This window comes from Theropithecus gelada, chromosome X, assembly GCF_003255815.1.
Source record: "Theropithecus gelada isolate Dixy chromosome X, Tgel_1.0, whole genome shotgun sequence".
In the NCBI taxonomy this organism is placed as follows: Eukaryota; Metazoa; Chordata; class Mammalia; order Primates; family Cercopithecidae; genus Theropithecus; species Theropithecus gelada.
In genome coordinates, this window is record NC_037689.1 from 90,973,521 (window position 1) to 90,998,645 (window position 25,125).

Below are 25,125 nucleotides of genomic sequence, written 5' to 3' on the forward strand. Positions count from 1 at the left end.
TATATAATTTATACATGTCATGAAATATTTGTTTCTTAATTTTTTTAACCACTTATATATGTAAAAATAATTATTTGCTCTCTGATCAAACAAAAACAGACAGTAGACAAGCTTTGGCCCTTGAGTTGTAGTTCACTGGCCCCAGCTCCAACTCTAGTAGCTCAGGTTATCATTTCCCTATCTTAGTTAGGCTGGATTACACTTTATGTTGTAAGCATACTTGTTCTAGATTTCTGAGGGGCTTACCCTTGTTTTCCAAGGACATTACAATCTTATCAGCTTCACAACACCATCATTGGACAAGATTTTCTTATTTGAAATACCTTGATGAAGTCTCAAGCAGTGGTCATGTATTTTACTTACTTCAGACTGAGACAGTAGTTTCGTGTGGGTTTACCTTTTAATTCTCCAATATTTTTTGTCTCTTATTACTAGTTTCAATCAATATTTATGTAGTACTTATGTGCCAGTCATTGTTGTAAGTTTATTTAATATGTTACTTTCTCACAACAAACCTATGAAATTAGTACCATTATCTCTATTTTACCTATGGGGAAACTGAGGCACAGAAGGCTTAAATAACTTAAGCTAATAACGCAGATAATAGATAGCAGAGCTAGGATCCAAATCTAGGCTGCGTGGATCCAGAGTCAGAGTCCACTTTGCCTTTCAAAACAACCTTGGTGTGTTGTTTTCTTAAATAAGAAATGTAGGAATGTTTCTCTCCAAACCCTGAAATATTATGTCAGCCACACAGGACACCTCCTTCTTGTACAGCTAAATTAGTATCACCAGTGTTCTTGGAGACCTAGGATTCCTGATTGAGGGATTGCTATGCTGCAATGTCTGTGTCCCATATTGTATTTATTTATCAAACAGATCTTCTCATTGCCAGACATTGTTTTAAATGCCTTATACACATTGACTTGCTTAATTTAATCTTTACAACAAGCAATTAACAGATGAAAAAGGTCGCATAACTTTGTAAAGGGCAGAGCCAGATTCCAACCAAGTTAACGTCTTCGATCGCTATTCTTAATCTTTCTGCAGGGTCTGAGTCTCTTTATTTCTTATCGGCATGGGTTTCTCTGTTTCTTGCTTCAGGGACTTTATGATTGGTCACAAGAAATTCTTGACCTTGGTTGGTTTTGACATGGCTGCAACATGCTCTGTCTTTCTGACAGGAATGCATAGCAGAATATCAGGTTCTCCTCAGCCCTGTGACAATCATAGAGCACATACGGCATAGATTTTGTTTTAAAAAATCTCTTTTGGTGTGTGTATTCTTCTTGTTAAAGTCTGAATTGATATTTGCACACTGCTATAACCTCTCTCATGAAGCATTACCTATTTTCAAAGCTACATAAGGTGCTGTTGTAATCATACGGTTTTGTTGTATACATAATCTCTCTTTAATTAGTCATCATTATTTATTTTCCTTTTGTTAGTTTAATTATAAAAACAACGCATACTCATTTTAAGAATCCTAATAATACAGATCTGTGTGTTGTTGGTGGTGAAAAGTCTCCAGTTTCTTTCATCCCTTTTCTTTATAATTTCCAGCATAATGTCATAGAAATAGATGAAACTCTCAGCGGGCTTATTCTGCATTCACTGACCATGGTGGTTTGAGGGTTAACTTTAAGAAGCACTCTGTCGTTTTCAGCTGACTGCTACATCCGGGAGAAAAGCGCTATTGCCTGGGAAACTAAGTCACGTGAGAACCTGCGGCCTCTAGGCGCCGGAACCTGACCTGAGCTGGGGCCTGTGCTTCCAGTGGGTGGTGGGGGGCCTGGTGTGCTGGCATCAGGTAAGCGGACTGCCTCGGCAAAGGCTTAAGGACAAGAGACCGGCAGCCTGAACTGGCTGGGGCATCCGGAAGGCTTAGATCTTGTGGCCAAGAGTTCAGACCGTGGCGAAGTGGAGAGTGACATGCAGTTGGATGGCGGTGACTGCGTGGTAAGTTGTATTTGAATACCTGGCAGGAGACAAGAAGTGGGGATGAGCTAGGACTCATCCTCCCTTTATTGAATAATTTGCCTTTTTCCAGAGGGAAGGAAGCCAGACCAGCTAGCAGGACGCCAGGGGTGCAGGGGTGGGAGTGCGGGAATGAGAATAGGTGTCTGGAACAGGACAGAGGGGGAGGGGGACCCTGAGGCGCAAATTCTGTTTCCTTACATGGCTTTTTCTTCTCGTTTTTCTCCTTCTCTCTCGCCCTCTATGTCCCCATTATTCTTGTTCTTTCTTTTCCTGGTTACGCATTTTTATTCCTCCAGAGCCTTAATTCGAATGTAAACATTTTGGCGCCTGATCCAATTCTCTCTTAACTTTCCTGGTATTTGTGATTTCGTGTTTGGTAACATAATAGGACGACTATAGTTAACAATAATTTATTATATATTTCAAAATAACTAAAAACCGAAATTGAGATGATTCTAACACAAAGAAATGATAAATGCTTGAGGTGATGGATATAACAACTACTCTGATTTGATTATTACACATTGTATGTTATAATCAAAATATCGCATGCACCCCATAAATATGCACAACTATTATGTATCCATAATAATTAAAACTTCAAAAACGTTAACCAAATGGCAAAAAATCAGAAGAAGTTATTCAAGTATGGTGAGTAAACGTTTAAAAAGTGACAGCTTCACTAATAAATGCACATGAAAGAACGGAATAGCAGATTATGATTGACAACGGAATAAAAAGATTGTTTATGCCCTGTATTGTGCAGAGTTTGGGGACACTGGCACTCAATTACAGTATTGTTAAGTGTGTAAATTAGTATAATCATTTATTGTTGGGCTATTTGGCATATGTAACAAAATTGAAAACTTCTTAGTCTTTGACCTAGAAATTCTACCCTCAGGAAATTTTTTTCAACAGTTACTACTGAAAATACACACATGCATGCACATACATATATAATGTGTTAATTGCAGCATTCTTTGTAATAGCACACTTTGGAAATAATCTAAGTGCTCATCAATAGTGAACTGCTAAAATAAATTGTGGTATAACAATATGATTGGATAGAATACAGCCCTTTTAAATGGCACTGATTTGGTGCCTGCGAAATAAGTTACAAAATAGGTTTTCTAGTAGTAGTCATAATATTATCAAATGTTTCTTTACAATATATGTGAACACATACTTCTACATGAACAGAAAAAATACTGTAAGAAATTATGAATAAAACAACTAGCAATGAAAATCTCTGGGTAGTGGAATTGTAGCATTTGTTTTTCCTCCCCTCTTCTGCTTTCCTTCTCAACGTCCTTCCCCAACTTTCTCTCTTTCTTTTTTTCTTAAAGATCCATGTACATTTATTTCAACATTAATTTTTATACTCCAAATACCATTTACTTTCTTTTTTAAGGTATTACATATTAAGCAATACACAAGATTGTAAAGAAAAATTCAACCAATACCATTGTTGCCTTAGCTCAGTTTAACAAGTAAAAATTTGATCAATACAGCTGAGATCTTCTGTGTAACCTTCCTTAATTTCATTACTCCAATCATGAATTTGGTGTTTATTTTTTTATGAATAATTTTTTAATTTTTTTACCACATGTACATTTATATCTCAGAAATATATAGTATTATTTTACTTCCTTTAAAGTCTAATATAAATGGTATACTGTATATATTCTTCTTAACTTGTTTTTAGTCAAAATATGGTTGTGAGCTTTATGTTGATAACTTTTATTAACAGTTAATTTATTTTCCCTACTGTATCGTTTCTAATGTATACCTCTACCACAATTTATTTTTCCATTTTATGAATGACCACTTTGGTTATTTCAGTTTTTAGTACATGTATTTATGTTAATGGACATTGTAATGCATTTCCTTGCTCTATGAATTAAATGATGGATTACTTTGGAAAAGTTATTTCACTTTTTTTTTGAGACAACGTCTCACTCTGTCACCCAGGCTGAAGTGCAGTGGCACAATCTCTGCTCACTTCAACCTCTGCCTCCCGGACTCAAGCAGTCCTCTCACTTCAGCCTCCTGAGTAGCTGGGACTACAGGCACCTGCCACCATGCCTGACTAATTTTTGTATGTTTTTGTTGAGACGGGGTTTCACCATGTTGCCAAGACTGATCTCAAAATTCTGAGCTCAGGTGATCCACCTGCCTCGGCCTCCTAAAGTGCTGTATGACAGGTGTGAGCCACTATGCCAGACCTAGCAATACTTCTATTTTATCAGTTGTAAAATGGGAATAATGGCTACCTAATTCTCAGGATATTGTGAGGCATGAATGAAGAAGCTGTGTAAAGAGTTTGAAATAAATTAACTTTCAATGATTGCACTCCTTTCCCATCTTCCTGTCATAAAAGAGATGACTTTGGCCTAAACTGAAAAGCATAACTAGCATACATATTTTTAATTTTTTAATTTTATGTATACATAATAGTTGTATGTGTTCATGAGGTAAATGTGATATTTTGATACAAGCATGAATTGAATAATGATCAAATCTGGGTAACTGGGATACCCATCACCTCAATCAACTATTATTTCTTTGTATTAGGAGCATTCCAATCTATTCTTCTGCTTATTTTGAAATGTACAATAAATTGTTGTTAACTATAATGGCCCAATTGTACTACTGAACACTAGACTAGATCTTCCTTCTATCTAACTGTATTTTTGTTCCCATTAACCACCTGTCTTTATCTCCACCTACCCAACTAAAATTCCCAGCCTTTGGTAACCACCATTCTATTCATTACCTCCATAAGGTGAATATTTTAGTTTCCATATATGAGTGAGAACATGTGACATTTGTCTCTGTTTGCCTGGCTTATTTCACTTAGCATAATTTCCTCCAGTTCCAGATATGCTATTGTAAATGACAGGATTCTATTATTTTTTGTGGTTCAATAATATTTCATTGTGTATATATGCCATATTTTCTATATCCATTCATCCACTGATGAGCACCTAGGTTGATTACATATCTTTGGTATTATAAATAGTGCTGCAATAAACCTGGGAGTGCAACTATCTGTTCAATAGCTAGCATAGAGATCTTTTGAAAAAGTACAGGCAAGAAATAGCCTGTACCCAATGATGTTATTTATGGGCTTTATTGTTTTGTGCAGTGAGTTGTGGTATTAGAAGAAGCTTATCTAGTTTACTACATATATTGTTTAGTTTTCTGAGCCCTTACTTTACCTTCCATGTTAGCATCAGAGAAGATATATTTCCAAAATTACAAGATACCACAGAACTAAGATAATGAAGGAACTATTGTGTACAATCTTTTAGTGGGTGTTAGGTGATCTGATTCCCATTACTATCCCATAGCATCTTGGGTAAATTATTTCACCTCTGATCAATGATTGGTATCATTGTAGTTGCTAAGGTTCTGTTTTGTTGATGTCTTAGTTTGTTTGGGCTGCTATAATTAAATACCACAAACTGAATGACTTATAAGGAACAGAAATTTATTTTTCACAGTTCTGGAGGTTGGGAAGTCCAAGATCAAGGTAGTGGCAGATTTGGTGTCAGGTAGAGGAAGTTCTAATTAGCTCTCAGAATCAAAGGAGTGAATACCCAAGCAGGAATAGGGCCCTTCTTTGTTTAAGCATGTTAGCAGCAATAATTTTCTACATTTTCTTTCTAAAGTGCTGCTATTAACATGATTTCTCTCTTTGTGTCTCCAAGTTTTAAATTTCTAGTGAAGAGATTCTGATTGCCTAGCTTGAGTCACAGGTGGCTGTTAAGGCAGGTTAAATAACGTAGACATAACCAGTAGGTAATCCTTATGAGCCAGGAAGCCATCCTAATTGTTGTCTAGCAGCATCTACTGTTCTACTCACCATTTTTTGAGATGAATATATGTCAATTTTATTACCAGATGAAATATAATAATAAATTATTTCTGAAGTAGCGTATATGTGGTGGCACACATACGAAATGTTTTTCTTCATTTCTTTCCTCATCTTAAAAATACATCTTTAAGGTACATAATAAACTATTTAAAAAATTTTTAGGTTGCCAGTCACAAGGTGCCTTTTAGTAAGGTACACAATACCTTCTATGAAATATTTTTGCCAGAAAAGTTCACTCAAATCTGATCAAGCCTCTAAATTTAATAATTTATGGGAAATGCAAAGCACAGAATTACATGACAAATGACATCATTGAATGCAGTCAGAAAAATCCAGCCTGTGGGAAACTCTGCAATGCAGATACGGGTTTTTAAAACAAATACATTTAAATAAAAAAAAGACAGACAGGAATTGGAGTAGTCCAGAACACCTACAGATTAAAAAAGAATTAAGAAACATATCAACCACTTGCAATGTATAGAGCTTATCTTGATCCTGATTTAAGCAAGCATATTGTTAAAGACAGATAAGACATTGCTGGTACCAATGCAAGCTAGTATAATGCTTTTGAAAACATTGCTTCTAGGTCCTCTCAGAGAACAAAACTAGGAAATATATGCATGTATACACCCATGCAAATATCCACATCTACATTTATTTTTACATGTATCCTATCTATACCTAACAAATGATACGGCTTTATCGTTTGGCTTACCAATCCCATTTCTAGAAGTTTTCCCTGTAGATATACTTTCAACAATACAATACAACAGTGAATATACACAGTGAATATGCAACATTATTTATATTTGCAAAATGTTGAAAACAACATAAATACCCATATACACTGTGACACATTCGTACAGTGTGGTAGCATGAAGCTGTAAAAAAGAAAATGGAAGATCATTATGAGCTAATATGAAGTAATTTCTGGAATATATCATAAATTAAAGTGTTAAAGGCAAAAGAATATCTGTAATATGTTACCCTTCATGTGATGAAGGAGGTGTAAAATATACATATATATCTGCTTAATTGTGCAAAAGAAATACAGGAAGCCAGAGACTTAATGAGAGGCTACCAGTAGTTAGTGTGTATGGGATGCAAAGAATGAGAGAATGAGAAGGGGATGGTAGAAATGAGGGGGAGCAACAGTTCTGTGAATATACTTTTTTGTGTAGCCGTAACACTTAGAGCCATGAGACTGTTTCACATATCCTCCAAAAATAAATAATTAAAATTAACCATGATTTTGCAAGAAACAAAAGTTCAATGCAATTCATTACAAGTGAACCTAGCTATATTACAAATGAGTAATATGACCACACTGAAGGGAGTGGGGAAGAAAAAAAGTAAGCTAACCTAAGTAACTATGGAAAGTACTATTAAAAATGCATACTGTAAGGCTAAAGACAAAAATAAATGTACACAGCAGTTGTACTCTAGTGAAGAAAGTTGTTTTTTACAATGGTGTGTGTTAACAATTTTATAATTACTTAATGGGTATATTAGGACTGAACAAATGTTGTGAGTAATAAGAGGTTTCATAAAAGGAGTTACAAACAAGGGAAAGGGAGAAGGCTGAAATGAACTATGTGAATTAGAATCAGAGATATCAGTATAAATGTGTGTATGTATGTATATGTTGTATATATGTATATATAAATATAAATGTAAGAACATTATCAATATGTAAATATGTATCTATTAATATATACACACGTGCACACATAAGGATAGATACAGAAATAAATGTAGATGTGGATATTTGTGTGGGTGTATACATACATATATTTCCTAGCTTTGTTAACTGAGAGGACCTAGAAACAATGACAAAACATTAGCTGTGATCATACTTAATGCCTGGATTGTGGTTTCTAAATTTTTTTTACAATAAAAATAATTAGGGCTTTTTGGAGTCACAGTTGATTTCAAGCCTGGGGCAGGGAACAAAACAAGAGTAGCCAGAAACATCTTATGTTGCCAAAACGTGAGGAAGGATCAATAAATGATGGGGGCATGTTGAAAAGACAGGGACAAAGCTTGAAGGAGCTCCCAGTCAACAAATCTGTGATAATTTGAACAAAAAAGTAAATAGTAATAGTCTTGGATTATAATATAATAGATACCCATAAATCTATAGTCATATAAATAAATAAATGAATAATAAAGTTAAGATTTGGGAAACAGCTCTTCTTGCAGATGAATTTCAATTAAAATGTACAAAAGTGGCCAGGCGCAGTGGCTCACGCCTGTAATCCCAGCACTTTGGGAGGCCGAGGTGGGTGGATCACGAGGTCAGGAGATCGAGACCATCCTGGCTAACACGGTGAAACCCGTCTCTACTAAAAACACAAAAAATTAGCCGGGTGTGGCGGTGGGCGCCTGTAGTCCCAGCTACTTGGGAGGCTGAGGCAGGAGAATGGCGTGAACCCGGGAGGCGGAGCTTGCAGTGAGCCAAGATCATGCCACTGCACTCCAGCCTGGGTGACAGAGCGAGACTCCATCTCAAAAAAAAAAAAAAAAAAAAAAAAAAAAAAAAAAAAAAAAAATGCACAAAAGTGATGGAAATAGCTACCATTAAGCACAAACCACAACATTTTTTACAGACAAGAATCATCAATGGATGCTAAAATTAGTGGGTGGAAAGATGAGACATAGGGTATCTGTGTAATCTCAGACTGTCTCCCCACAAGATATGTATTAATTGCAAGGAAAATATAGTAACTTTACAATGGAGAAACCTGGCAGAAACCACTTTAAACCAAATTATTAGTCATCGTCACCAGTCACCAATAAAAGACATGTGAACCTTGTGCGCCTTCTGATACTATGCACCGAGAAGGAAATAACATCACCTCCATGGTGTTCTTGCCAAAATTAACTCATGAGGCAACACCACTGTTTATTTATTTTTACAAAGACATTGTGAAAATAACTACTTGGCATACCATACTACTTTAGAGTGTCAAGGTCATGAAAGATATAGAAAGACTGAGGGGCTGTCATTGACTGGAGGAGACTAAGGAGGTATGACAGCTGAAAGCAATATGGGATCCCGGTTTGCAATTGAACCATAGAAAGGAAATCAGTGGGAAAACTGCTGAAATTCTAATAAGATTTGTAGATCAGTTAATAGTACTGTTTCAATGTTAATTTCCTGATTTAAATAGTATTTTAAATTATGATCCCACAGATAATATTAGGAGAAGCAGAAAAGAGTATTCAAGAAAGTTCTGCACTTTTTTACAAATTTTTTGTAATTTTCACCTAAGACAAATTTTCTCAATATTGAAAGATTAAAAAATGAGACAATTGGGAATATCTGAACACTGGATATGTTATGATATTAAATAATTATTAAATTTTACCTGAGGTAATAGGATCATGGTTTTTAAAATAATTGTCTTTAGAGATTAATTCAGAAATATTTACATATGGTATAATACGAAGCATGGAATTTGCTTGGAAATAATAAGTGTTGGCTAATGGGTCCAGGAATAGATGAATTAATAATTGTTGAAGCTCAGTAATGGGTATATGGGGGAGTTCATGAATATTATTCTCTCTAGTTTTGTATGAGTTCAAGACTTCCTACAATATGTTGAAAAACTAATTCAATGTAGAAAACTGGAAAATTGCAGAAGAATAAAACTAAAAACCATCTGTAAATCATCCAGGTATTTATAATCAGTGTTACATTTTGATGTGTGTGGTGTATGCATGGGGGATTGGTACTCAACATTTGTTCTACCTTCTTACTATAACTTCATGCACTTCAGGAAAAGGAGTTAAAAGTACAAACTCAAGTCAGATTCCCTGGGTGAGTGTCCCATTATTGTCATTTACTAAATGTCTGTTGTTGAATAGTTCTCTGAATCTTAAGTTCTCTGAATCTCAGTTTCCTCATTTATGAAATGAGAGCAATACTGTATGCTGCCACAACCAGTAAATAGAGGTTGAAGATCCCTTATCTGAAATGCTTGGGACAAGAAGTGTTTGGATTTTAGATTTTTTTCCGAATTTTGGAATATTTGCATTATACTTACCAATTCAGCACCCCAATCCAAAAATCTCAAAAGATGTGAATCTTAGAATTGAGGAAATATGGCAGTGCCAACCTCACAGGCTTTTTTGTGACAAGTAAATAAGTTTATAAATGCAAAGTACCAGACGTGGGTATTCAGTAAATATTAGTTACCATTATCATCCTCATTACCATCATCATTACCATCATCATCATCATAAATATGCTACTTAATAGTGCTCATGAAGGCATCTCTGCATATTTGTCCCTTTCAATCAAGGAAACCAAATTATCTGGACCTCATTGAGGATTTAACAGTCATTACTTCTGGGAGATAGATTTTTTTAAAATTATACTTTAAGTTCTAGGGTACATGTGCACAACGTGCAGGTTTGTTACATAGGTACACATGTGCCATGTTGGTGTGCTGTACCCATTAACTCGTCATTTACATTAGGTATATCTCCTAATGCTATCCCTTCCCCTCCCCGCTCCCCACAATAGGCCCCAGTGTGTGATGTTCCCCTTCCTGTGTCCAGGTGATCTCATTGTTCAATTCCCACCTATGAGTGAGAACATGCGGTGTTTGGTTTTCTGTTCGTGCGATAGTTTGCTGAGAATGATGGTTTCCAGCTGCATCCATGTCCCTACAAAGGACATGAACTCATCCTTTTTTAGGGACATTTTTATAATATTCTACATTAATAATGTATAAGAATGTTCATTGCAGCATGGTTGGTAGAAGCTAAAATGTTTGACATAGCCTAAGTGCCCATCAACAGGAAATGGTCAAATACATTGTTGAGGTATTCCCACTGCAATACTATACAATGTTGCAAGAGAATGAGGGAGGAGTAGTACTAGTGTAGTGACATGGAAAGATGTCTGTTATATCGACTAGTAAAGAAAGCAAATCATAGAACCAAATGATAGCACTCAAGTAGGAAAAAGCTTATTTATTTGTGTATTTGCAGACAGATAGATAAATGTGTTCCAAACGTTTAAAAGTGGTTGCCTCTGAGGGATAGGATTCATATCAGAGGAAGTTGAAATGAGACTTTCACATTTTCCCCTTGTATATCTAGGTATGATTTGATTTTTATACTACGTATTATTTTGTATTTAAAATACAATTTTTAAAAGTTGGGCAAGACATTTTTTAAGAGTATGTAAATGTACTCACTAAATTTCCTTCTAAGTAAGTTTTGTTCTTTTAGCGTCTTATTATAGGCATGTACCATGAAACTTAACAATGAAAGAATAAAGTGTAAAACTGTATTTTTGTCCAGGCTACCTTTACAAATTGTGAAGTCCTTGTAGCCAGCACATTTTTGTCAGTCTTCATAGCTATTAGGCCTGTTCATAATGGTACAAGCATACTATTAACATAGCAACATATTGCTATCATAATAACCTTTTAATTCCATTTGTCTCAAAGTAAGATTTGATAAAGGATGTCATAAAAATTAGTCTTTCACATTAAAGTGGAAAAACAAAATTCATTTCCAGTTATAGGGAATTAGGACAATTTATAAGTTACATATGTCCCACAGAATAGATTTTTAAAAGTCTTTTCAAATAATTCATTGTGAAATTTGAGCTCCCTATATTCTGTTTCCCTCAAGTTGATAACTCCCATGTACCTCACAAGCATATACCTCAAAAGTGTAGTTTGTACCATCAGAGAATACTCTAAACAACTCTATGCAAATAAACTAGAAAATCTAGAAGAAATTGATAAATTCCTGTATACCTACACCCTCCCAACACTAAACCAGGAAGAAGTTGAATCCCTGAATACACCAAATCAAGTTCTGAAATTCAGGCAGTAATTAATAGCCTACCACCCAAAAAACAACCCAGGACCAGATGGAATTACAGGTGAATTCTAGCAGAGGTAAAAAGAGGAGCTGGTACCATTCCTTCTGAAACTATTCCAGGCAATAGAAAAAGAGGGACTCCTCATGAACTCATTTTATGAGGCCAGCATCATCCTAATACCAAAACCTGGCAGAGACACAACAAAAAAAGAAAATTTCAGGTCAATATCCGTGATGAACATCAATGCGAAATTCTTAATAAAATACTGGCAAACTGAATCCAACAGCACATCAAAAAGCTTATCCACCACGAGCAGGTTGGCTTCATCCCTAGGACTCAAGGCTGGTCCAACATATGCAAATCAATAAACTTAATCACATAAACAGAACAAATGACAATAACCACATGATTATCTCAACAGACGCAGAACAGGCCTTCAAGAAGTATTAACATTCTTCATGCTAAAAACTCTCGATAAACTAGGTATTGATGGAACGTATCTCAAAATAATAACAGCTATTTGTGTCAAACCCACAGCCAATATCATAGTGAATGGGCAAAAGCTGGAAGCATTCCCTTTGAAAACTGGTACTAGACAAGGATCCCCTCTCTCACCTATTCAACCTAGTATTGGAAGTTCTGGCCAGGGCAATCAGGCAAGAGAAAGAAATAAAGGGTATTCAAATAGGAAGAGAGGAAGTCAAATTGTCTCTGTTTGCAGATGACATGATTGTATATTTAGAAAACCCCATCATCTCAGCCCAAATCTCCTTAAGCTGATAAGCAACTTCAGCAAATTCTCAGGATACAAAATCAGTGTACAAAAATCACAGGCATTCCTATACACCAATAATAAACAGAGAGACAAATTATGAGTGAACTCCCATTCACAATTGCTACAAAGAGAGTAAAATATCTAGGAATACAACTTAGAAGGGGTGTGAAGGACCTCTTAAAGGAGAACTATGAACCACTGCTCAAGGAACTAAGAGAGGACACAAACAAATGGAAAAACATTGCATGCTCATGGATAGGAAAAATCAATATCATGAAAATGGCCATACTGCTCAAAGTAATTTATAGATTCTATGCTATCCCCATCAAGCTACCAATGACTTTCTTCACAGAATTAGAAAAACCTACTTTAAATTTCATAGGAAACCAAAAAAGGAGCCTGTATAGACAAGACAATCCCAAACAAAAAGAACAAAGCTGGAGGCATCACACTACTTGACTTCAAAATATACTACAAGGCTACAGTAACCAAAACAGCATGGTACTGGTACCAAAACAGATACATAGATGAATGGAAAAGAACAGAGGCCTCAGAAATAACATCACTCATCTGCAACTATCTGATCTTGACAAACCTGACAAAAGCAATGGGGAAAGGGTTCTCAATTTAATGAATGGTGTTGGGAAAACTGGCTAGCCATATGCAGAAAACTGAAACTGGACACCTTCCTTACACCTTATACAAAAATAAACTCAAGAAGGATTAAATACTTAAACGTAAGACCTAAAACCATGAAAACCCCAGAAAACCTAGGCACTACCATTCAGGACATAGCATGGGCAAATACTTCATGACTAAAACACCAAAAGCAATGGCATCAAAACCCAGAATTGACAAATGGGATCTAATTAAACTAAAGAACTTCTGCATAGAAGATATCATCAGAGTGAACAGGCAACCTACAGACTGGCAGAAAAGTTTTGCAATCTATCCATCTGACAAAGGGCTAACATACAGAATCTACAAGGAACTTAAACAAATTTACAAGAAAAAAACAAACCCATCAAAAAGTGGGCAAAAGGTATGAACAGATACTTCTCAAAAGAAGACATTTATGCAGCCAATAAACATATGAAAAAAAGATCATCATCACTGGTCATCAGAGAAATGCAAATCAAAACCACAATGAGATACTCTCTCACGCCATTTGGAATGGCGATCATTAAAAAGTCAGGAAAAAACAGATGCTGGAGAGTATGTGGAGAAATAGAAACACTTTTACACTGTTGGTGGGAGTGTAAATTAGTTCAACCACTGTGGAAGACAGTGTGGTGATTCCTCAAGGATCTAGAACCAGAAATACCAGTTGACCTAGCAATTGCGTTACTGGGTATATAACCAAAGGATTATATATCATTCTCCTATAAATACACATGCATATGTATGTCTATTGCAGCACTATTCACAATAGCAAAGACTTGGAATCAACCCAAATGCCCATCAATGATAGACTGGATGAAGAAAATGTGGCACATATACACCATGGCATACTATACAGACATTAAAAAGGATGAGTTCATGTCCTTTGCAGGGACATTGATGAAGCTGGAAACCATCATTGTCAGCAAGCTAATACAGAAACAGAAGACCAAACACTGCATATTCTCACTCATAAGTGGGAGTTTAACAATGGGAGCACATGGACACAGGGAGGGGAACATCACACACAGGGGCTGTCAGGGAGTTGGGGGTTAGGGAAGGTATAGTATTAGGAGAAATACCTAATGCAGATGACAGGTTTATGGGTGCAACAAACCACCATGGCACATGCATACCTATGTAACAAACCTGGATCTGCACATGTATCCCAGAACTTAAAGTATAATTTTTAAAAAGTGTAGTTTGGTAACAAGTCTTTTCCTAGTGATCTGAACCTGAAATGTGACTTTACAATCCCCCTCAGGCCCCATACATCAAGCAGAGAATTTTAATTTTAAATCTAAACTTGAACAGTCTGGAATTTCTTTCAGTTCTCAACATAAATGTAATGTATAGTTTCTAAATATATTCTAAAACAGGTGTTACCATGATTAATATTATGGTATTATTAGTTTTTGTTATTTTGTGCTTTGAGGACAAACAGCCCTAAAAGCTCAGTGACTTACAACAACAAAGATTTGCTTCTTTTACACATTACTTGTTAGCTCTGGAGGTGTTCCCTATATCATTTTTGTTCCAGGGTCTAGTTTGGAGGAGCCCCCCCAATCTGAGACAAACTATTTGTAGAATGAAAAGAAGAATGATGGACTCATGCAATGCCTCTTAAAACATAAACATGACATATGTCAATATCAAGCTTGACATCCACAGCGCAAGAATCTATAATCCTCTTATGGGGAGAAGTAACAAATAATTGGGAACATTAACACAATATACTGCAATGATTTTGCCACATTATAATAATTTTGAAACATAATCTTGTAAGTACATATGCCTTAATATACATGAATATATGAATAATAAAAATCATTCCAGAGAATTTTACAATGTATTATTTCAAAAGGAACTGTATGTTAGAAAAACAGAAATCAAATGAATTTTGACTATAAATTTCATAGACTGGTTCAACATGATATCATAATTATTATTGAGTTATTAGTAATCATTCAGATCAGTAAAATTGATATGATAATTCAGCCATTTTTCAAAATATACAGATGTTTTTATCTCCTATTTATCTCTGAACTACAACTATTCCTGTGTATTAATATCTATTTAATGGAGTTTGAGGAAAAGAATAATTACTCAAGAAACACAATGTTAAGAGCAGGGACCTTGTTTTTTAAATTTGTTTTGTTTTGAAGTATTTCAAATTTACAGAAAAGCCAAAAGGAATAATACAAAGAATATTCTTAACAGGTTATCCCAGTCACCAATGAATATGCTTATCATGGGATACTACTCACCAGATTCACATTGTTAATCTGGTTAATTTTGGCTAATCCACCCACAGATTTTCTGAACATATATATGGCCTACCCTTTTGGGAAAATGTACAATTTTCTTCATCTGAACATTCTTCATCATGCATTTATGAGAAAGAAGAACATATTTTTAAATTTTACTTTAGGTTTGAGAGCACATGTGCAGCTTTGCTATATAAGTAAATTGCATGTCACAGGGGTTTGACGTACAAATGATTTTGTCACCCAGGTAATAAACATAGTACCCAATAGGTAGCTTTTCAATCCTTACCCTCCTCTCACCATCCACCCACAAGTAGGCCCCAATGTCTATTATTACCTTCTTTGTATCCATATCTACTTAGTGATTAGCTCCTACTTATAAGTGAGAGCATGTGATATTTGGTTTCTTGTTCCTGTGGTACCTTGCTTAGGGAAACAGCTTTCAGATCCATCCATGTTCCTGCAAAGGATATGATCTCATTCTTTTATATGGCTGCATAGTATTCCGTGGTGTACATATACCACATTTTCTTTATCCGGTCTACTACTAATGGGCATTTAGGTTGATTCCATGTCTTTGCCATTGTGAATAGTGCTGCAGTGAACATATGCATGCATGTGTCTTTCTGGTACAGTGAATTATACTTTTGGGGGAAATATACCCAATAATGGTGATTGCTGGGTCAAATGCTGATTCTGTTTTAAGTTCTTTGAGAAATTGCCAAACTGCTTTCCACACTGGCTGAACTAGTTTACATTCCCAGTAGTGGAGTGGATAAGTGTTCCCTTTTATCCACAACCTTACCAGCATCTTCTATTTTTTGACATTTAATGATAGCCATTCTGACTGGTGTCTATTTGTGGTTTTGATTTGCATTTTCCTAATGATTAGTGATATTGAGCATTTTTTCCATAGCTTGTTAGCCACATGAATATCTTCTTTTGTAAAGTGTCTGTTCATGTACTTTACCCAGTTTATTAAAGTTGGGGTTTTTTTTGTAAATTTGTTTAAGTTTCTTATAGATGCTGTATGTTGTTATAGATGCTGGATATACATGCTGGAAAGTATACTTTGCAAATATTTTCTCCTAGTCTGTAGGTTATTTACTATGTTGATAGTTTATTTTGCTGTGTACAAACTCTTTAACTTAATTAGGTATCTTACCATTTTTTGTTTTTGTTGCAATTGCTTTTGGTGCCTTTGTCATGAAGGCTTTGCTAGGTGCTATGTTGAGGACGTCCAGAATGGTACTTCCTAGGTTATCTTTCATAGTTTTTCTAGTATTCGGCGATACATTTAGGTTTTTAATCCATCTTGAGTTAAGGGGTCCAGTTTAAATCTTCTGCATGTGGCTACACAGTTTTCCCAGCAACATTTATTGAATATGGAGTTCTTTCCACATTTCTCATGCTTGTGTATTTTCTCAAAGATCAGATAATTGTAGGCACATGGCAACATTTTGGGGCTCTCTATTCTGTTCCATTGATCTATGTGTCTGTTTTTGTACTAGTGCCATGATGTTTTCATTACTGTAGCCTTGTAGTATACTTTGAAGTCAAGTAGTGTGATGCCGCCAGCCTTGTTCTTTTTGCTTAGGATTGCCTTGGCCATTCAAGCTCTTTTTTTTGTTGTTGTTGTTCCATGTGTATTTTAAAATACTTTGATTTAATTCTCTGAACAATGTCATTAGTAGTTTGACAGTGAAAACGTTGACTCTGTAAATTAGATTGGACACTATGGCCATTTTGGCAATATTGATTATTCCTTTTCATGAGCATGGAATGTTTTTTCATTTTTTTTTTTTTTTTGACATCTCTTATTTCTTTGAGTAGTGTTTTGTAATTCTCATCTTAGAAGTCTTTTGCCAACTTGGTTAGTGGAATTTCTAGATATTTTATTCTTTTTGTGGCTATTGTGAATGGAATTACATTCTTGATTTGGCTCTCTGCTTAGATGTTGTCAATGTGTAGGAATTCTACTGATTTTTGCACATTGTTTTTGTACCGTGAAACTTTGCTAACCTTGTGTATCAGATCAAGGAGCTTTGGGCCACAAACTATAAAGATTTCTAGGAATAGAATCATAGTGTTTGCTAACAGGGTTGGTTTGACTCCCTCTATTCCTATTTGGATGCCTTCTATTTCTTTCTCTTGACTGATTGCTCTGCCTAGGACTTCCAGTACTGTGTTAAGTATGAGTGGTGAGAGAGGGCATCCTTGCCTTTTTCTAGTTCTCAAGGGGAATGTATCCAGCTTTTGCCCATTCATTATGACTTTGACTGTGAGTTTTTCATAGATGGCTCTTATTATTTTGAAACATTTTTCTTCAATGCCTTTTTTTGTTTATTATTGAGGGTTTTTAACATGAAGGATGTTGGATTTTATTGAAAGCTTTTTCTGTATCTATTGAGATAATCATGTTGTTTTTGTTTTTAGTTCTGTTTATGCAGTGAACCACATTTATTGATTTACATATGTTCATCCAATCATGCATTCCAGGGATAAAGCCTACTTAATTGTGGTGGATTAATGTTTTATTTTTGTTTTTAATTCCGGGGTACATGTACAGGATGTGCAGGTTTGGTACATAGGTAAAACATGTGCCATGGTGGTTTGCTGCACATATCAATCCATCACCTAGGTATTAGGTCCAGCATGCATTAGCTATTTTTCCGAATGCTCTTCCTCCCCCACCCCACCCTCTGGCAGGCTTCAGTTTGTGTTGTTCCCCTCCTGTGTCCATGTGTTCTCATTGTTCGGCTCCCACTTATAAGTAAGAACATGTGGTATTCGATATTCTGTTCTGGCGTTAGTATGCAGAGGATAATGACTTCCAGCTCCATCCATGTCCCTGCAAAGGACACGTTCTTGTTCCTTATAATGGCTGCATAACATACTATTCCATGATGTGTATGTACCACATTTTCTTTATTCAGTCTATCATTGATGGACATTTGAGTTGATTCCATGTCTTTGATATTGTGAAAAGTGCTGCAGTGAGCATACATGTGCATATATCTATGCAATAGAATGATTTATATTCCTTTGGGTATGTACCCAGTAATGGAATTGCTGGGTCAAATGGTATTTCCAGTTCTAGATCTTTGAGGAATTGCCACACCGTCTTCCACAATGGTTGAATTAATTTACATCCCCACCAACAATGAAAAGCATTCCCATTTCACTGCAACCTCACCAGCAATTGTTGTTTCTTGGCTTTTCAATAAACACCATTCTCACTGAGGTGAGATGGTAACTCATTGTGATTTTGATTTACATTTCTCTAATGATCCGTGATGTTAAGATTTTTTAAAAATATATATTTGTGGCAAGATGGACGAATAGGAACAGCTCCAGTCTCCAACTCCCAGCACAACTGACACAGAAGACTGGTGATTTCTGCATTTTCAACTGAGGTACCAGGTTCAACTCACTAGGGAGTGCGAGACAATCAGTGCTGGTCAGCTGCTGCAGCCCGACCAGCGAAAGCTGAAGTAGGGCAAGGCATCGCCTCACCTGGGAAGCACAAGGGGGAAGGGAATCCCTTTTCCTAGCCAGGGGAACTGAGACACACAACACCTGGAAAATCGGGTAACTCCCACCCCAATACTGCGCTCTACCAAGGGTCTTAGCAAACGGCACATTAGGAGATTATATCCCACACCTGGCCGGGAGGGTCCCACGCCCACGGAGCCTCCCTCATTGCTAGCACAGCAGTCTGTGATCTACGGGCAAGGCAGCAGCGAGGCAGGGGGAGGGGTGGCTGCCGTTGCTGAGGCTTAAGTAGGTAAGCAAAGCCACTGGGAAGCTCGAACTGGGTGGAGCCCACAGCAGCTCAAGGAGGTCTGCCTGTCTCTGTAGACTCCACCTCTGGGGACAGGGCACAGATAAACAACAAAAACAAAAAGCAGCTGAAACCTCTGCAGACACAAACGACTCTGTCTGACAGCTTTGAAGAGAGCAGTGGATCTCCCAACACGGAGGTAGAGATCTGAGAACAGACAGACTGCCTGCTCAAGTGGGTCTCTGACCCCTGAGTAGCCTAACTGGGAGACATCCCCCACTAGGGGCAGACCGACACCCCACACCTCACACGGCAGGGTACACCGCTGAGACGAAGCTTCCAGAGCAAGAATCAGACAAGTACACTTGCTGTTCAGCAATATTTTATCTTCTGCAGCCTCTGCTGCTGATACCCAGGCAAACAGGGTCTGGAGTGGACCTCAAGCAATCTCAAACAGACCTACAGTTGAGGGTCCTGAGTGTTAGAAGGAAAACTAACAAACAGGAAGGACACCCACACCAAAACCCCATCAGTACGTCACCATCATCAAAGACCAAAGGCAGATAAAATGACAAAGATGGGGGAAGAGCAGGGCAGAAAAACTGGAAATTCAAAAAATAAGAGCGCATCTGCCCCTCCAAAGGAACACAGCTTATTGCCAGCAACGGATCAAAGCTGGATGGAGAATGACTTTGACGAGTTGAGAGAAGAAGGCTTCAGTCCATCAAAATTCTCAAAGCTAAAGGAGGAATTACGTACCGAGTGCAAAGAAACTAAAAGTCTTTAAAAAAGAATGCAAGAATGGATAACTAGAAAAATCAATGCAGAGAAGGCCATAAACGAACTGAAAACCATGACACAAGAAATACGTGACAAATGCACAAGCTTCAGTAACCGACTCGATCAACTGGAAGAAAGAGTATCAGTGATTGAGGATCAAATGAATGAAATGAAGCGAGAAGATGAGTCTAAAGCAAAAAGAGGAAAAAGAAATGAACAAAGCCTTCAAGAAGTATGGGATTATGTGAAAAGAGCAAATCTACGTCTGATTGGGGTGCCTGAAAGTGAAGGGGAGAATAGAACCAAGATGGAAAACACTCTTCAGGATATCATCCAGGAGAACTTCCCCAACCTAGTAAGGCAGGCCAACATTCAAATTCAGGAAATACACAGAACACCACAAGGATACTCCTCAAGAAGAGCAACTCCAAGACACATAATTGTCAGATTCACCAAAGTTGAAATGAAGGAAAAACTGTTAAGTGCAGCCAGAGAGAAAGGTCGGGTCACCCACAAAGGGAAGCCATCAGACTAACAGCAGATCACTCAGCAGAAACTCTCCAAGCCAGAAGAGAGTGGGGGCCAATATTCAACATTCTTTTTTTTTTTTTTTTTTTTAATTTATTTATTATTATTATACTTTAAGTTGTAGGGTACATGTGCATAACGTGCAGGTTTGTTACATATGTATACTTGTGCCATGTTGGTCTGCTGCACCCATCAACTCGTCATTTACATCAGGTATAACTCCCAATGCAATCCCTCCCCCCTCCCCCCTCCCCATGATAGGCCCCGGTGTGTGATGTTCCCCTTCCTGAGTCCAAGTGATCTCATTGTTCAGTTCCCACCTATGAGTGAGAACATGCGGTGTTTGGTTTTCTGTTCTTGTGATAGTTTGCTAAGAATGATGGTTTCCAGCTGCATCCATGTCCCTACAAAGGATGCAAACTCATTCTTTTTTATGGCTGCATAGTATTCCATGGTGTATATGTGCCACATTTTCTTAATCCAATCTGTCACTGATGGACATTTGGGTTGATTCCAAGTCTTTGCTATTGTGAATAGTGCTGCAATAAACATACGTGTGCATGTGTCATTATAGCAGCATAATTTATAATCCTTTGGGTGTATCCCCAGTAATGGGATGGCTGGGTCATATGGTACTTCTAGTTCTAGATCCTTGAGGAATCGCCATACTGTTTTCCATAATGGTTGAACTAGTTTACAATCCCACCAACAGTGTAAAAGTGTTCCTATTTCTCCACATCCTCTCCAGCACCTGTTGTTTCCTGACTTTTTAATGATCGCCATTCTAACTGGTGTGAGATGGTATCTCATTGTGGTTTTGATTTGCATTTCTCTGATGGCCAGTGATGATGAGCATTTTTTCATATGTCTGTTGGCTGTATGAATGTCTTCTTTTGAGAACTGTCTGTTCATATCCTTTGCCCACTTTTTGATGGGGTTGTTTGTTTTTTTCTTGTAAATTTGTTTGAGTTCTTTGTAGGTTCTGGATATTAGCCCTTTGTCAGATGAGTAGATTGCAAAAATTTTCTCCCATTCTGTAGGTTGCCTGTTCACTCTGATGGTAGTTTCTTTTGCTGTGCAGAAGCTCTTTAGTTTAATTAGATCCCATTTGTCAATTTTAGCTTTTGCTGCCGTTGCTTTTGGTGTTTTAGACATGAAGTCTTTGCCCATGCCTATGTCCTGAATGGTACTACCTAGGTTTTCCTCTAGGATTTTTATGGTATTAGGTCTAACATTTAAGTCTCTAATCCATCTTGAATTAATTTTCGTATAAGGAGTAAGGAAAGGATCCAGTTTCAGCTTTCTACTTATGGCTAGCCAATTTTCCCAGCACCATTTATTAAATAGGGAATCCTTTCCCCATTTCTTGTTTTTCTCAGGTTTGTCAAAGATCAGATGGCTGTAGATGTGTGGTATTATTTCTGAGGACTCTGTTCTGTTCCATTGGTCTATATCTCTGTTTTGGTACCAGTACCATGCTGTTTTGGTTACTGTAGCCTTGTAGTATAGTTTGAAGTCAGGTAGCGTGATGCCTCCAGCTTTGTTCTTTTGACTTAGGATTGTCTTGGAGATGCGGGCTCTTTTTTGGTTCCATATGAACTTTAAAGCAGTTTTTTCCAATTCTGTGAAGAAACTCATTGGTAGCTTGATGGGGATGGCATTGAATCTATAAATTACCTTGGGCAGTATGGCCATTTTCACGATATTGATTCTTCCTATCCATGAGCATGGTATGTTCTTCCATTTCTTTGTGTCTTCTTTTATTTCACTGAGCAGTGGTTTGTAGTTCTCCTTGAAGAGGTCCTTTACATCCCTTGTAAGTTGGATTCCTAGGTATTTTATTCTCTTTGAAGCAATTGTGAATGGAAGTTCATTCATGATTTGGCTCTGTGTTTGTCTGTTATTGGTGTATAAGAATGCTTGTGATTTTTGCACATTAATTTTGTATCCTGAGACTTTGCTGAAGTTGCTTATCAGCTGAAGGAGATTTTGGGCTGAGACAATGGGGTTTTCTAAATATACAATCATGTCATCTGCAAACAGGGACAATTTGACTTCTTCTTTTCCTAACTGAATACCCCTGATTTCTTTCTCTTGCCTAATTGCCCTAGCCAGAACTTCCAACACTATGTTGAATAGGAGTGGTGAGAGAGGGCATCCCTGTCTTGTGCCAGTTTTCAAAGGGAATTTTTCCAGTTTTTGCCCATTCAGTATGATATTGGCTGTGGGTTTGTCATAAATAGCTCTTATTATTTTCAGGTACGTTCCATCAATACCGAATTTATTGAGCGTTTTTAGCATGAAGGGCTGTTGAATTTTGTCAAAAGCCTTTTCTGCATCTATTGAGATAATCATGTGGTTCTTGTCTTTGGTTCTGTTTATATGCTGGATTATGTTTATTGATTTGCGAATGTTGAACCACCCTTGCATCCCAGGGATGAAGCCCACTTGATCATGGTGGATAAGCTTTTTGATGTGTTGTTGAATCCAGTTTGCCAGTATTTTATTGAGGATTTTTGCATCGATGTTCATCAGGGATATTGGTCTAAAATTCTCTTTTTTTGTTGTGTCTCTGCCAGGCATTGGTATCAGGATGATGTTGGCCTCATAAAATGAGTTAGGGAGGATTCCCTCTTTTTCTATTGATTGGAATAGTTTCAGAAGGAATGGTAACAACTCCTCCTTATACTTCTGGTAGAATTCAGCTGTGAATCCATCTGGTCCTGGACTTTTTTTGGTTGGTAGGCTATTAATTATTGCCTCAATTTCAGAGCCTACTATTGGTCTATTCAGGGATTCAACTTCTTCCTGGTTTAGTCTTGGAAGAGTGTAAGTGTCCAGGAAATTATCCATTTCTTCTAGGTTTTCCAGTTTATTTGTGTAGAGGTGTTTATAGTATTCTCTGATGGTAGTTTGTATTTCTGTGGGGTCGGTGGTGATATCCCCTTTATCATTTTTAATTGCGTCGATTTGATTCTTCTCTCTTTTCTTCTTTATTAGTCTTGCTAGTGGTCTGTCAATTTTGTTGATCTTTTCAAAAAACCAACTCCTGGATTCATTGATTTTTTGGAGGGTTTTTTGTGTCTCTATCTCCTTCAGTTCTGCTCTGATCTTAGTTATTTCTTGCCTTCGGCTAGCTTTGGAATGTGTTTGCTCTTGCTTCTCTAGTTCTTTTAATTGCGATGTTAGAGTGTCAATTTTAGATCTTTCCTGCTTTCCCTTGTGGGCATTTAGTGCTATAAATTTCCCTCTACACACTGCTTTAAATGTGTCCCAGAGATTCTGGTATGTTGTATCTTTGTTCTCATCGGTTTCAAAGAACATCTTTATTTCTGCCTTCATTTCGTGATGTACCCAGTAGTCATTCAGGAGCAGGTTGTTCAGTTTCCATGTAGTTGAGCGGTTTTGATTGAGTTTCTTAGTCCTGAGTTCTAGTTTGATTGCACTGTGGTCTGAGAGACAGTTTGTTATAATTTCTGTTCTTGTACATTTGCTGAGGAGTGCTTTACTTCCAATTATATGGTCAATTTTGGAGTAAGTACGATGTGGTGCTGAGAAGAATGTATATTCTGTTGATTTGGGGTGGAGAGTTCTGTAGATGTCTATTAGGTCTGCTTGCTGCAGAGATGAGTTCAATTCCTGGATATCCTTGTTAACTTTCTGTGTTGTTGATCTGTCTAATGTTGACAGTGGAGTGTCGAAGTCTCCCATTATTATTGTATGGGAGTCTAAGTCTCTTTGTAAGTCTCTAAGGACTTGCTTTATGAATCTGGGTGCTCCTGTATTGGGTGCATATATATTTAGGATAGTTAGCTCTTCCTGTTGAATTGATCCCTTTACCATTATGCAATGGCCTTCTTTGTCTCTTTTGATCTTTGATGGTTTAAAGTCTGTTTTATCAGAGACTAGGATTGCAACCCCTGCTTTTTTTTGTTCTCCATTTGCTTGGTAAATCTTCCTCCATCCCTTTATTTTGAGCCTATGTATGTCTCTGCGTGTGAGATGGGTCTCCTGAATACAGCAGACTGATGGGTCTTGACTCTTTATCCAGTTTGCCAGTCTGTGTCTTTTAACTGGAGCATTTAGTCCATTTACATTTAAGTTTAAGATTGTTATGTGTGAACTTGATCCTGCCATTATGATATTAACTGGTTATTTTGCTCGTTAGTTGATGCAGTTTCTTCCTAGCCTCGATGGTCTTTACATTTTGGCATGTTTTTGCAATGGCTGGTACCGGTTGTTCCTTTCCATGTTTAGTGCTTCCTTCAGGGTCTCTTGTAAGGCAGGCCTGGTGGTGACAAAATCTCTAAGCATTTGCTTATCTGTAAAGGATTTTATTTCTCCTTCACTTATGAAACTTAGTTTGGCTGTATATGAAATTCTGGGTTGAAAATTCTTTTCTTTAAGAATGTTGAATATTGGCCCCCACTCTCTTCTGGCTTGTAGAGTTTCTGCCGAGAGATCTGCTGTTAGTCTGATGGGCTTCCCTTTGTGGGTAACCCGACCTTTCTCTCTGGCTGCCCTTAAGATTTTTTCCTTCATTTCAACTTTGGTGAATCTGGCAATTATGTATCTTGGAGTTGCTCTTCTCGAGGAGTATCTTTGTGGCGTTCTCTGTATTTC

General features: G+C 37.1%; 1 long non-coding RNA gene across 1 annotated transcript in view; it reads left to right on the top strand.

Annotated features, from left to right (window-relative positions):
* The first annotated feature begins 1,695 nt into the window (after positions 1-1,695).
* Positions 1,696-25,125, top strand: part of LOC112615906 — a 161,339-nt gene continuing 137,909 nt past the window's right edge. Inside the window, exon 1 of the long non-coding RNA XR_003117505.1 lies at positions 1,696-1,959. This is a non-coding gene — a long non-coding RNA (uncharacterized LOC112615906). The remainder of the gene's footprint in view (positions 1,960-25,125) is intronic.